Here is a 14204-nt window from a genome sequence, read left to right as displayed (position 1 = left end):
TAGGGTCAGCAAACTTTTTCAGCAGGGGGCCCGGTCCACTGTCCCTCACACGTTATGGGGGGCCGGACTATATTTTTTGGGGGTGGGAATGAACAAATTCCTATGCCCCACAAATAACCCAGAGACGCATTTTCAATAAAAGCTCACATTCTACTCATGTAAAAGCACCAGGCAGGCCCCACAAATAACCCAGAGAAGCATTTTGAATAAAAGGACACATTCTACTCATGTAAAAACACAGTGATTCCCAGACCGTCCGTGGGCCAGATTTAGAAGGCGATTGGGCCGGATCCAGCCCCCGGGCCTTAGTTTGCCTACCCATGCCCTAAGCCACTGAAGGTAATGGGGCCCTTTATATGTCCAGCTGTTCTTTGTCAACAGCAAATTGTCGCTGTTTTTTGTGTCGAATATATGCTATATGGTAATTTATGGACTCAATAGGTATCTAAAGCCATTTGCACATAACAAAATATCTATTTTATCAAAGTAATTGTTGAACTGAAATGCAGTTAAGAAGTAGTATATTAATAGTGAAATTAAATGGCTGTTTTAGGGGTTGTTTTCAAAAGTCTCGGATGGATTAATCCGTTTTGCATTACTTTCTATGGGAAAGCGCGCCTTGGTTTTGGAACACTTTGGTTTTGGAACAGACTTCCGGAACGGATTAAGTTTGAGAACCAAGATACCATAGTATATAGAAATGAGCAAACCAGTGATATTTTAGGGAGCAGGCGGGGCCCATTACTTATATCATAGGAGCCTACACAAGACAAAACACTGTTGCTGTATGTAGGTTTTATTTTATTTGTTTTTTGTCTTATATTTTGGAAATGTACATCCAGGGTTTTTTCCCCTTAAAATTTTTTGGGGCAGCCCCAAGAGAGTGGGGCCCTAAGCTAAGCTTACCAGATATTTTTCAATGAATCCGTGAACACTTTTCAGCTTCAATGGATTTTGTATGGGGACTGATTTGTAAATCCGGGGACTGTCCCTGGGAAACGGGGATATCTGGTAATCTTACCCTAAGCTATAGTTTGTTTAGATTATATACGTAAATCCGGCGCTGGCTGGAACCCATCTGAAGACAGAGACTGCCATCCTTCATTAGAGGAAGTCGCTCACTCCGAACTCTCTGTGATCCAACCGCCACCAGCCCATCCCTGTTGCTTTCCTCATTGATTCCAGCATCAGACCCAAACATGGCAGTCCTCCTGGTGCAGGGCGAGTCTCCTGGCCCCAATCCCACTCCTACGTGGCTCATCGCTTCCTAGGGCTAGCAGCCTCCTGGGGGGAGAGGCCTGTGCTTTGGCTCCTCCTCCCCAACCTCTGCCCATTTGGCAAAGATCTGAAGCCAAATATTTTTAGCCATTTCAGTTGTACCTTGGTTGGTCAAACGCCTTGGGAGTCGAACGTTTAGGCTCCCCGACGATCAGAAACCGGAAGTGGTTATCCCAGTTTGCGAACGTTCTTTGGAACCCAAATGTCCAACACGACTTCTGCGGCTTCCGATTGGCTGCCGGAGCTTCCTGCAGCCAATCGGAAGCCGCTCCTTGGTTTCCGAACGTTTTGGAAGTCGGACGGACTTCCAGAATGGATTCTGTTCAACTTCGGAGTTACCACTGTATACATTTGTGGCTTGCTTATGTGAAGTCACAGTAGCTGCATGGAGCCATTCTGAACCAGCTGGTTTTCTTAGTTTTTAGTTTGTGTTTGGGTCTTAGCGGAAGAATTAAATAGGGAAGCATCCCGACATGTTTTAAGACAAGAGTTCGCAAAATGCCATGACATAACTTTTTTTTAAAAAAGATTGTGTCCTCCAAGCTAGTTTTTTGTGTGTGTTTTTTTTACTAACCAGAAACTGCTACCACCCCTTTCTGAAATGCAGTGCTCAGACCTTTTTATTTTTAAGTTGAGCAATGGTGTGAATGTTGAAATAAGACCCACTGGGTGTTTTGAATATTGTTGTTTTTCAAAGGTCTGAAGACAGAACCTGAAGTTCCTCTTTGGATATTCCATTTCTCTCCTTGGTTTTTGAAAACGCATGTAAAAATAGATCCAGAAAATGACTTAAAGAGAATGTGGCTTTTGATGAAGCTTGCGTCTTTGATGTTCCAAGTCACCAGAGCTCGAATTGGGAGGGTGAGGAAGTTTTGGGGTGGCGCTTAACGAAATCTACAACCGCTGAACTCCTACCAATTTTATCCAAATTTAATTGGTGTTTTAATGGTTGAAAACGGTCCTTGAATCCATAATGATGGATATATATTATGGATGGATATATATTTTGGAAAGTGGTTTTTCTGTCAATCTGTACATTCGAACACCTTACGAAATATTGTTCCCAAACCTGGCGTAAGAGTGCCTGAGGTGGGAGCAGCGCTCTTCATTGAATCAAGATGAAAGACCAAAACGTGACAATTTGACTTCACCCAATTTTTGGCATGATGTGTGCAAACTCACAAATTATGCTACCCGTTTAAGAAACACAATTTTACTTGGTTTCTAAAAACAACTACTACCAGGCAGCTTCAGGGCAGTGTGTGTGTGTGTGTGTGTGTGTGTGTGTGTGTGTGTGTGTGTAAAATATCTGACAGGCGTAGTAAACAGGGAAGATTTGGAATTTGCAATAGGCTGGTCTGCAACCAGACCAGTCATAGCAAGAAAAAAGAAATCAGATACACCAGTTGCCATCTTGCAATGAAAACCCATGGGGTTATAGCACTGTTGGCAAAGCCTTCATATTATAACAGATAGATTGAAGGCTGTGCACCAAACAGATTGATTGCAAAATGAGGTTAATTATTGGAATGTAAGATTCCAAGACGATCTTCAACCTTACATTTTATCTTCATTCATACAATTTGACATTCTGCTTAAATTATAATAGTAACCAAGGACACCTACTGTGTACATAATGTTCTTTAAGCCACAGTTGACTTTTGTATATGGATACATGACATTATAAAGTTACATTTATATTTCATGCTTTCATAAATGTGTTTGTGTGTTTGAGAATGTTTCCACAAGTACGTAAATCTTAATTGTCCTGGCACAACAAATACCACATCAACCCCCTTTTCTGTTTGTTTGCTTTTTGGTGGTTTGTTGGCTTGTCAACAAAGAGAAAAAGGAAGACCAGGTCATGTCAAAGGTATCTTTTTTGGAGATGCAGATAAAGAAAGTGTTTCTTGGTGCACAGTTAAAATATGGAGTCTACAACCAAAAGAGACATCAACTTGGATGGCTTTACCAAGAGGGTTGTTGTTGTTTAGTTGTTTAGTCGTGTCCGACTCTTCGTGACCCCCTGGACCAGAGCACGCCAGGCACTCCTGTCTTCCACTGCCTCCCACAGTTTGGTCAAACTCATGCTGGTAGCTTCAAGAACACTGTCCAACCATCTCGTCCTCTGTCGTCCCCTTCTCCTTGTGTCCTCCATCTTTCCCAACATCAGGGTCTTTTCCAGGGAGTCTTCTCTTCTCGTGAGGTGGCCAAAGTATTGGAGCCTCATCTTCAGGATGTGTCCTTCCAGTGAGCACTCAGGGCTGATTTCCTTCGGAATGGAGAGGTTTCTTCTTGCAGTCCACGGAACTCTCAAGAGTCTCCTCCAGCACCATAATTCAAAAGCATCCATTCTTCGGCAATCAGCCTTCTTTATGGTCCAGCTCTCACTTCCATACATCACTACTGGGAAAACCATAGCTTTAACTATATGGACCTTTGTCAGCAAGGTGATATCTCTGCTTTTTAAGATGTTGTCTAGGTTTGTCATCGCTTTCCTCCCAAGAAGCAGGCGTCTTTTAATTTCGTGGCTGCTGTCACCATCTGCAGTGATCATGGAGCCCAAGAAAGTAAAACCTCACTGCCTCCATTTCTTCTCCTTCTGTTTGCCAGAAGGTGATGGGACCTGTGGCCATGATCTTAGTTTTTTTGATGTTGAGCTTCAGAACGTATTTTGCGCTCTCCTCTTTCACCCTTGTTAAGAGGTTCTTTAATTCCTCCTCACTTTCTGCCATCAAAGTTGTGTCATCTGCATATCTGAGGTTGTTGATATTTCTTCCGGCGATCTTAATTCCGGTTTGGGATTCATCCAGTCCAGCCTTCCGCATGATGAATTCTGCATGTAAGTTAAATAAGCAGGGAGACAATATACAGTGGTACCTTGGGTTAAGAACTTAATTCGTTCCGGAAGTCCGTTCTTAACCTGAAACTGTTCTTAACCTGAAGCACCACTTTAGCTAATGGGGCCTCCCACTGCCGCTGCTGTGCGATTTCTGTTCTCATCCTGAAGCAAAGTTCTTAACCCGAGGTACTATTTCTTTTGAATTATGGTTTTGGAGGAGACTCTTGAGAGTCTGTAACCTGAAGCGTCTGTAACCCGAGGTACCACTGTACAGCCTTGTTGTACTCCTTAACCAATTAACCAAGATGTTTAGACAACCTCATTGGAGATAAACCCATCAATAGTTGCTCACCAGTGGGTTTGTCCTACCTCCTCTATCCGGACAGGAGTGCTTCTGAATGCCAGTTGCTGGAAAACAGCAGGGGCAAGAGTGTTGCTGCGCTCATATCCTGCTTTGTGGCTTCCCATAAGCATCTGTTGGTCACTGTGAGAACAGAAGGCTGGATTTATATGGGCCATTTGCCTCATCCAGCAGCGCTCATCTTATGTTCTTATGCTGAAGGTCCCAGATAGAGAGGAGGATGAGGAGCAGATTATGTTGTCAGAGATGTTCAAGTCCTTCCTTGTAGAATGAAGCTGCAAGGAAATGTAGTTTTGCTTTCATAGAATCATAGAGTTGAAAGGGACCCTGATGGTCATCTAGGCCAAACCCCTGCAATACAGGAGTCTCTCTAGTAGATCATCTTCAGGCTGCTTCATAAGTAGTTCAGCTTTTGCAGCAAGGAGACAGATGAAGAAAGGGGTAGTCACAACAAGGTTGGCATGCACTTTCGGGACTGCAGATATATTAAAAAGCAACTCAGAAAAGCCTGGAAAACCAAGCATGGATTTCAAGGAGGGAGGCACCATGGTGGAAATCTCATTTACTGATTAGATTCTCCTTGGGTTGCAAAACAGAAGCGTTTAATTGCCATTAAACAGAGGCGCTTTTCTAATCCATTCCCTCTTACCAGGAAGACACACTCTGTCCTTAGGAGTATTCACGCTAATCAGACTTGTGCTTCCTCCAGAATTTTAAGAAGCGTAATTAGGAATCCTGGCACTAACCTCGTCATTTTTAATATGAAGCTGTTTATGAAAGCCCAAATCCTTCCAGTGGCGGAGAGATAATATAGGATGCTGGCTTATACGGAATCAGACCGTTCCACAGTTTCAAACAAGGGTCTCTCCCAGCCGTATCTGGAGATGCTGGGGATGGAACCTGGGAACAGAATTCTGCTTGTAAAGCAGCTGCCTTTACCATTGAGCTACAGCCCTTTCCCCATAATATCTGAATACTTTCAGCAAATGCTGCCCATTCATGCATATATGTTGTTGTTCAGTCATTTAGTCGTGTCCGACTCTTTGTGACCCATGGACCAGAGCACACCAGGCACTCCTGTCTTCCACTGCCTCCCGCAGTGTGGTCAAACTCATGCTGGTAGCTTCGCGAACACTGTCCAACCATCTCGTCCTCTGTCGTCCCCTTCTCCTTGTGCCCTCCATCTTTCCCAACATCAGGGTCTTTTCCAGGGAGTCTTCTCTTCTCATGAGGTGGCCAAAGTATTGGAGCCTCAGCTTCAGGATCTGTCCTTCCAGTGAGCACTCAGGGCTGATTTCCTTCAGAATGGAGAGGTTTGATCTTCTTGCAGTCCATGGGACTCTCAAGAGTCTCCTCCAGCACCAGAATTCAAAAGCATCAATTCTTCGGCGATCAGCCTTCTTTATGGTCCAGCTCTCATTTCCATACATCACTACTGGGAAAACCATAGCTTTAACTATACGGACCTTTGTTGGCAAGGTGGTGTCATGCATATATACCCAGATGTTAAACATGATGCTGTTGTGGCCTGCAGACTGAAAACAAAGGATGGCTTAACTTAGTGGGGAACTATGCAATGCACACATCTTCCCCAACCCTCGAGCCAGTATATGTCTCCTGCCCTAAATCTGGTACCTTTTTTTAACTGACGGTCTTTTTTTCAGCTTTCGGGGTTCTCTCTTGCCAGACTCTCTTTGGGAAGGGAAGGAAGGTCTCCAAGCAGGATTTCTCTTAATCTCTGACCTACTGAGAGCATGTTGCTGATGTTTGGTTTTGGCGAGTGGGTGATGGTTGCACAAACAGTCCAATAAAAACACCGTCCGTTGACTCTGTACAGGTTTTATGAGTCTAGCAAGTTACCCAAGTCTGGAGAGCCTTGTGGCACGTTTACATTAGTACTGCTTTTCACCCACTTAATCCAGTGCCTTGCTAGCTACAAAGGTGTTCATTATAACCTCTCTCTAGTGCTGTCTTCAGTGGCTAATGAGATTTTTGGAAGCTGGGACAGAGAGCCATAAGGGGGGGGGGGTATTGTTCCTTGGGATTTAATAATTCACACTAGCTATTACTAGCAGCTTCGTCCCCAGGGTTGCTTGGGAATTCTAAGAAGACAAAACAATACAAAACAAAAACAAAAAACCCAGCTTTGAAACCAGTGGTTAAAATCAGTGCAGTTCTGAAAGATTCACCATCTTTATTCAAAATGGCATCCGGTTGCATCCAAACATAGACTTGTTCTCAGGGAACATTGTGCCGAATTTCTGAAATCTTAAGAGGGGTCCAAATGCATAGCAAAGAAATAAATAACTTTCTGAAAGATAGTAGTAGATGGATAAACGGGATGTGTATAATTTATTAGACGTTTGTTTGTTTTGCCCCAGTGCTCTTCCTGTGAAAACTGCTCTTTACTGCTGAATCAGAGCAAATAGCAATCCCCATAAAAACTGAATTTCCATTTGTTCCTATGTATCGTCCTAAAACCAGTTTGAAGTTCATACTGCGATCCCAGTTTCATAATTTATGGCAATTTTTCACTAATCATGGTGTGTGTGTGTGTGCTGTTGAAAAAAATCGCAATGTGGGAAAAACCATGAAGCCAGCCAGTGCCTCTACGTAGCTCCTTATTTCAGACATTGTGATATATCAGTATATTGTGATGTTTAGCTGGTGGTATATAACGATGTTGAAAACTAGATATTGCCAAGCCCTAGTTCCAATTCAGCGTTAAAGAGCAGGTTTTCCTGAGGAAAGTGGGGTGGGGGGAACCCCTCAGACAGAGTTTTAAAGCATGGACCCATGCCTAGAAAAAGTGGGGCAAAAGGTAAGTGTGGCTGGGCCTATAAACTCTCAAGGGCCAGTCAGGTCAGCTTTGATAGAAGTGATGGGAAATCCTGTGTCTCGGGTAGCAAAATGCCTTAGGGACACCATGCATTTAAAGCAGTCTCAATTTAAACAGTCATGGTGTCTCCCAAAGAATGCTGGGAGATGTAGTCTGTTACGGGTTGCTGAGAGTTGCTAGAAGACCATTCCTCCCATCACAGAGATACAGTGGTACCTCGCAAGACGAATGCCTCGCAAGACAAAAAACTCGCTAGACGAAAGGGTTTTTTGTTTTTTGAGCTGCTTCGCAAGACGATTTTCCCTATGGGCTTGCTTCGCAAGACGGAAACGTCTTGCAAGTTTGTTTCCTTTTTCTTAACACCGTTAATACACTTGCGACTTGACTTCGAGGAGCAACTCATAGAACGCGGTGTGGTAGCCTTTTTTGAGGTTTTTAAAGACTTTGGTGATTTTTGAAGCTTTTCCAAAACTTTTCCGACACTGTGCTTCGCAAGACGAAAAAAATCGCAAGACGACAAAACTCGCGGAACGAATTAATTTCGTCTTGCGAGGCACCACTGTAGATTTTCCAGAGTTCTTTTAGCAATCAATCCCTCTTCACCGGGAATTCTGGAAATTGCAGCTCTCTGTGGGGAATAGGGGTCTGCTGACAACTTTCAGAACCCTTAAGAGACTCTTGCTCCCAGAATTATTATTCAGTACAAAATCACTAGGCAGAAAGAGTTCAAAATGTGTGTGAGAGTGAGAAGCAGGGGAGAATCGCACGCTTTGGTTCATTTAAAAATAACATAGAGCAGCTTTTGCAAAATCGATGTCCTTCAGAAGATTTAAATATAATGGCCAGCTGTGGTCCCAAACATCTGGAAGGGGCACCAGGCTGGTAAAGATGGCCGTGCCAGTTTTCTGGGCCTAAGTTCAGTCCTTGTTAACTCAAGAAATGGCAAATGTTTGCAAGAAACTCTTGAAACGGTAGATGTTGCTCTTATAATTGAAAAATCCTGAAGAGTCTTCAAAATTAGGGCTAAGGGGAGATAAATTGGTGTTGGGAGAGGGGAGAGGCAGAGGAGTTGAAGCAGAAGATTTTGGGGCATGATGGCCGATCCAAGGCCTTGTTTAGTGTATAAGAGAACCATAACGTCAGCGGCACAAAATCCTGATTTGTGCATACAAACCCAAGTTCCACAGCCCCTTCAGTGATACGTCAAGGTAGCACATGCCTACAGCTTCTCCCTCAGCAGCACATTCCTATAATCCCCTCAAAATGTAGCCCTTGGAGAATATGCTGCATCGAGGACCACATTGAAATAGGTTTGGTAAGGTAGATAATTTCCCCTCGCTCCACTTCCTAGGTCTTTTTCCTTCCCTGAGACTCACGATGGGTTATTTTGCTGATTTTAAAGCAATATTGGACTGCTCTCTTAGATAGTCTTCTTTTATTTCTCTCTGTCTCTCTCTTCTCTTCTTATTTTTTTTAATGGACGTTTCGATTTTGATTGCAATTTTTTAATTGCATTTAACAGTGACCCCCCGCTGGTTCTTCCTTCAGCATCTCTACCAGCTACGTTCTATTGATGGCCTGTTGTGATTTCAATGGAACATCCTGGGAGGGACCTGGCACGACGGGCACCATTGGAAGGAGGTGCCTTTTAGCCCAATGTACCTGGCATGGTAAGCGGCAACAAAGCAGGGTTTGCCTGCTATTCTTAAATGCTCGGGGGCTCGACTCACGCAGCAAGGGGGCCGCCTTCCTCTCTCCCTCCACCCCACACCCCGCTTCTTTGACGCAGCTTTTGCACCAATTAGCCCTGCTTCTTCCTCTCTCTCCCATTGGCATGCCCTTGCTTCACCTGAGCAAAGGTCTCAATGCTTTCTTGAGCTTCTGTCTGCCCTCCCTGAGCTCCCCATGTGTCGCGGGGCCTCCTTCCATTGAGATGCTCCTTTGTTCCATTTGCATAGCGCTTCCATGTCTCGTTGGCTTGCTGTTCGTCTGTTCAGAGTGGGATGGGGAAACCTTTTTCTTCCAGCCTGAGGGGGGGGGGGCACGTTCCCTTCTGAGCAGCCTTCCAAGGCCCACATTGCCGGTGGTGAACGGGGCCAGGGGCAAAAGTGAGCATCTGCTTGACCTCTGTGCAGTAGGATCGTTTCTACACCAGTGTTTCTCAAACTTGGGTCCCCGGCTATTGTTGGACTACAACACCCATCATCCCTAGCTAGCGGGACCAGAGGTCAGGGATGATGGGAGTTGTAGTCCAACAGCAGCCGGGGATCCCAAGTCTGAGAAACAAACCCAACAAAAGCTCAAGGGGTGTGTGAAGCAGAGCCAGTGAGGGGGGGTGGCCTGGAGAAGGTTCCAAGGGCCACATTGGGAGACCTGGAGAGCAGAGGGTAATTGGATGTCAAGCTTCCAGGATCTACTTTGTTTTTACTCATGATACAAAACAGGTTCAGGTGTGTGTTTACATATTAAGGTCCACAGTGCCTACTTAGCTCAGGAACTTGTTTTGGGGTATAGCTGTCAACCTTCCCTTGTTTTGCGGGAAATCCCCTTATTCCAGTGCCGTTTCCTGCTGCTTCCCTCTGCTATCCCGGATTGCTAGATATCCCGTAGACTGTCCCCGGGACAGGTGAGGCTGCTGATCCCTTTTTTTCAAATCTGAAAGTTGGCAGCTATGTTTTGGGGGTATGAACTGAGCTCACAGTCCTTCCACATGCTCCTCTACTCCTGGCACTTCTTCCGCCGTCCCCCAAAAGCAACCACAAATGGTATTCAACCAAGTTTTACTCAGAAGAGACCCATTTGGAAATAGTGGGCCTAACTTAGGCCACCTTCACACCATACATTGAAAGCGCTGTGGTGCCACTTTAAATAGTCTTGGCTTTCCCCCCCGCCCCAAAGAATTCTGGGAGCTGTAGTTTGTTAAACATGCTGTGAGAGTTGCTAGGAGACCCCTATTTCCCTCACAGAGCTACAATTCACAGAGTTCCCATTGAAGGGGATTATTAATCCACTCGTGAGAATTGTAGCTTTTGTGAGGGGAATAGGGATCTCCTAGCAACTCTCGGCACCCTTAACAAACTACAGCTCCCAGAATTTTTGCAGGAAGCCGTGACTGTTCAAAGTGGTATGAAAAAGGCCCTTAGCGACGTTGGATTACCCAATGAGCAAGATTAAGCAAATGCTCAGGGCCACCAGCAAAGCACGGGCATGAAAGAAAGGTTTTTTAATATATATTTTTAAGGATTTGACGTTTGTTATTTCAAAAAGAAGCATCAAAATAGTCTTCATGGGGAAAACCAGAACTATTTTTAGACACTACACCATTTTATTTTATGGGTTAGTATTGTTTTTATTTCAAATTACTTAAGGGGGCATTATAATCCTATCAGTGCATAGGGGCTCTAAAGGTCTTAAATCTGGAGGTGGGCCTTAGCCATGTTCATTATTTCCAATGGGTCTACTCTGAATAAAGCAGCCCAGATCAGCATGTTCAGGGTAAACCATTAACTATGCTTTGCAATGTGCAAACTGGGCCAGCATGTCTCTTAATCCCATTGCATTTTTAGCACACACACAAAAAGGGTCCTCACTGGATGAGAATCTGTTGCAATTTTTTCAACGAGAAGAAAGGAGCTGTTGACCTCCTCTCCTGGCTGTTTAACAATGATAGCTGACCTAATCATTTAAGAGGGCCAAACTGCATGTCAATTTGAAGTGTGCATTTTTAAAAGCACACGGGCCGCTATCTTTCCCAAAATTGTTTTGGCAGAAAAGAAGATTGGTATAGAGGCCCTAGTCTGGGTTGGATTCATAATGCACAGAGAAAGTTATCTCTTCCCACTGAGACTCACACTCCGAAGGTCCTCTTGGCAGCAACTGGGGAGTGGTGGTGGTGGTGGTGGCAGGAATAGCAGCTTGGAGAAGGATGGAGGATTGTTGACGAGCAAATGGTGCAGGAAGAAAAGAGCTAAGAAGCAGAATGCCCTCCCTGCAAGCCCTCATCCAAGGCCTTACACAAAAGCTGCTTTTTCTGAAAAAAGAGAGAAAAGCATAATTGACTATTGTTGTTGTTTTTAAAATATGCCTGACGTATACTTCAGCTCTTAAGATTTACACATTATGCCTCTGAATGCCATTTTCTGGGAATCACAAGTGGGGAGAGCACTGTTGTGCTCATGTCCTACTTTCAGGCTTCCAAGGGGGGCATCTGGTTGGCCAGGGTGAGAACAGGATGCCCACTGGCTTGAGGAGGAGAGGGCTATTGATGGACACTAGCCATGATGGTAGGGACGCGGGTGAGCCTAGGACTTGCTGATCAGAAGGTCAGCGGTTCGAATCCCCACAACAGGGTGAGGTCCCGTTGCTCGCTCGCTCCCTGCTCCTGCCAACCTAGCAGTTCGAAAGCATGTCAAAGTGCAAGTAGATAAATAGGTACCGCTTCAGCGGGAAAGTAAATGGCATTTCCGTGCGCTGCTCTGGTTCACCAGAGCGACCCGGAAGCTGTACGCCGGCTCCCTTGGCCAATAAAGTGAGATGAGCACTGCAACCCCAGAGTCCGCCACGACTGAACCTAATGGTCGGGGTCCCTTTACCTTTACCTTTAGCCATGATGGTTGGAGGCAGTTGTGCTTCTGAATCCCAGTGGCTGGAGACCACAGAAAGGGAGAGTGCTTGGTTCCTACTTGGAGGTTTCCCACAGGCACCTGGTGGTCACTGTGAGAACAGGATGCTGGACTAAAAGGGCCATTGGCCTGATCCAGCAGGCTCTTCTTATCTTCATCTAGAGTCTGCCTTATACCAAGTCAGATCACTGGTCCATCCATCTCAGAATAGTCTACATTGACCAGCAGAGGCTCTCCAAGGTTTCTGACAGAGGTCTTCCATCAGCTGGACATGCCATTGAGGATTGAGCGTGGCACCTTCTGCATGCACAGCAGATGTTCTGCCGCTGATCCCCACCCATTTCCCCCTACAGACAGGTTTTGGAGGGTTTGCTTCAGTTGCTGGGCACAGGCATGCTGCTTCACTTTGCAGGCATCAAAGCACCAGAATCCCTTTCTATTTCCCCCCTTCTCCTCCTCCTTCTGGGCACATATTCCTTGCCTTGATCTTTGTAATGTTCTGGGCACCACTGTAAGCGCAACGTGACTCTCCTTTTCCAGGAGGGAGAAGAGGATGCAGGGAACGGGAAGCAGAGCCAAAACAATTTGGCAGAGAAATAGTGGGCACAGTGTTTTTTTCTTGAGTCAGCAAATTGCATGGCAGGCGGCCACTTCAGCCTTCCCCTGCTTCTGAAAATGAGGGTTGCTGTCAGGCTTCGATCACCCTGGGCATGCTGCGCGGTGTTGCTTTGGCTTCGCTGTTTGGTGTTTTGCTGTGCAAAGATTGAGGGACGACTTTTGTGTCTGGAATGCAGAATCAAGGAATTGTAGCTTTGGAAAGGGACCTTTATGGGTCAACAACCCCAACCTCCTGCGATGCAGGAATCACAGCTAAAAACCCCCTGACAGGTGGCCATCCAACTTATGTCTAAAAACCTCCAATGAAGGAGAGTCCATTGCCTTCACAGGTAGTCTGTTCCAGTGTCAAAGAGCTCTTACTGTCAGAAAGTTGTTCCTGATGTTTAGGCAGAATCACCTTTCTTGTCATTTGAACCCATTGGTTCGGGTCCTTCCCTCTGGAGCAGCAGAAAACCAGCTCGCTCCATTGTCCATGTGGCACCCCTTCAGATATTTGAAGATGGCTGTCATATCACCTCACCTCCCCCAAGTTAAAACATACCTCAACCGTTCCTCCTAAGATTTGGTTTCACTCTGGGTCAACTTGGTCACTCTTCTCTGCCTTATTCCAAGTTAGATCTGAGTCCATCTAGCTCAGTGTTGTCTACAGTGATTGACAGCCACTCTCCAGGGTTTCAGGCAGGGCACTCTCCCAGCCCTACCTGCAGATGCTGAGGATGGAACCTGGACCTTCTGCATGCAGAGCAGACACTAACTCAGAGCTATTGCACCTTCCCCAGTTCTGGCCAAAGTTTCCCCATCCCCAGTGTAAACGAACACTGAAATTTTAGCTCTGTGAAATGCTTGCAGAGGGATAGTCAGATGTGTTCTGCAACAAAATTTTGCAGTGTGTCCTCACCTCCCAGCAGGAATGGTTCAGTTGGGAGTTGCAGCCAACCAGCCTTGGACCTCTCCCAAGGGAATCCATTGCATCTCTCCTAGTTTCGACTTTCTGTTCTGACACTCAGCATTCCAACCTGTCAAGTTCTCGTTGGATTGAATTTTGGGGATTGTTTTATTTTCTTGCACGTCTTCAAACCTTGGAAGTCGCCTCATCCCTTCTCAGTGGCCCTATTTTGGCACTCACCACCTGCGTTTTCATTAGAGAGAGGGATTGTCTTTGAGTACATGCAAGTGTGTGGGTGGTGATTTTATGAGTGTTGCATGATTTGTTGTGCAGCAGTAGGGTTGTGTGCTGTGATAGAGAAGCATGAGATAGCTTTCTGAAAAGAAGAAAGCGCTTTTTGGAGTGCAGCCCCAGCACTGAAAACACCTGGCTGATGTGCGCCCCCTCCCAACCCGCAGTCTTGTAACTTTACGCAAACTCTGGCTTCTATCTGCTCTGCTGTAATCTTAATAGACGAGCATTCTCTGACTCTGCCTTGAGGTCCAGCATTTTGCCTGCGCTTGCAGAAGAAACTCTGCTTTGCTATAGCAACGTCAGCAGCAAGGCTATGGATGCTTCTGCTGGCTTCTCTGTTCTGTTAATTACTTCGCCTTTGCTGTCAGATCAGGGCCCTGGGAGAGGAGGCACCCAGGAACCTTTTGAAGAGTGCCAAGATCACACAGTGTCGCCTTGCTGGATCAGAGGAAAAGGCCCATCTT

At 45.6% G+C, this 14204-nt stretch overlaps 1 protein-coding gene across 14 annotated transcripts in view; it reads left to right on the top strand.

The window, feature by feature from the left end:
- Positions 1 to 14204, top strand: part of HIC2 (HIC ZBTB transcriptional repressor 2) — a 177362-nt gene that overhangs the window by 105874 nt on the left and 57284 nt on the right. For 4 of the 14 annotated variants that reach the window (XR_013391010.1, XM_028709679.2, XM_028709684.2 and 1 more), the window contains exon 3: positions 8843 to 8990. The exons of 7 other annotated variants lie outside the window; for them this stretch is intronic. The gene's annotated coding sequence lies outside the window, so the exon portion shown is untranslated. The remainder of the gene's footprint in view (positions 1 to 8842; positions 8991 to 14204) is intronic. 3 more of the 14 variants (XM_028709681.2, XM_077920483.1, XM_028709685.2) reach the window with 1 other exon arrangement.

The sequence above is a fragment of the Podarcis muralis genome, chromosome 16, assembly GCF_964188315.1.
Source record: "Podarcis muralis chromosome 16, rPodMur119.hap1.1, whole genome shotgun sequence".
NCBI classification, from domain to species: Eukaryota; Metazoa; Chordata; class Lepidosauria; order Squamata; family Lacertidae; genus Podarcis; species Podarcis muralis.
The sequence above is the reverse complement of the archived record's forward strand: the minus strand, read 5'-3'. Positions and strand labels throughout refer to the sequence as shown.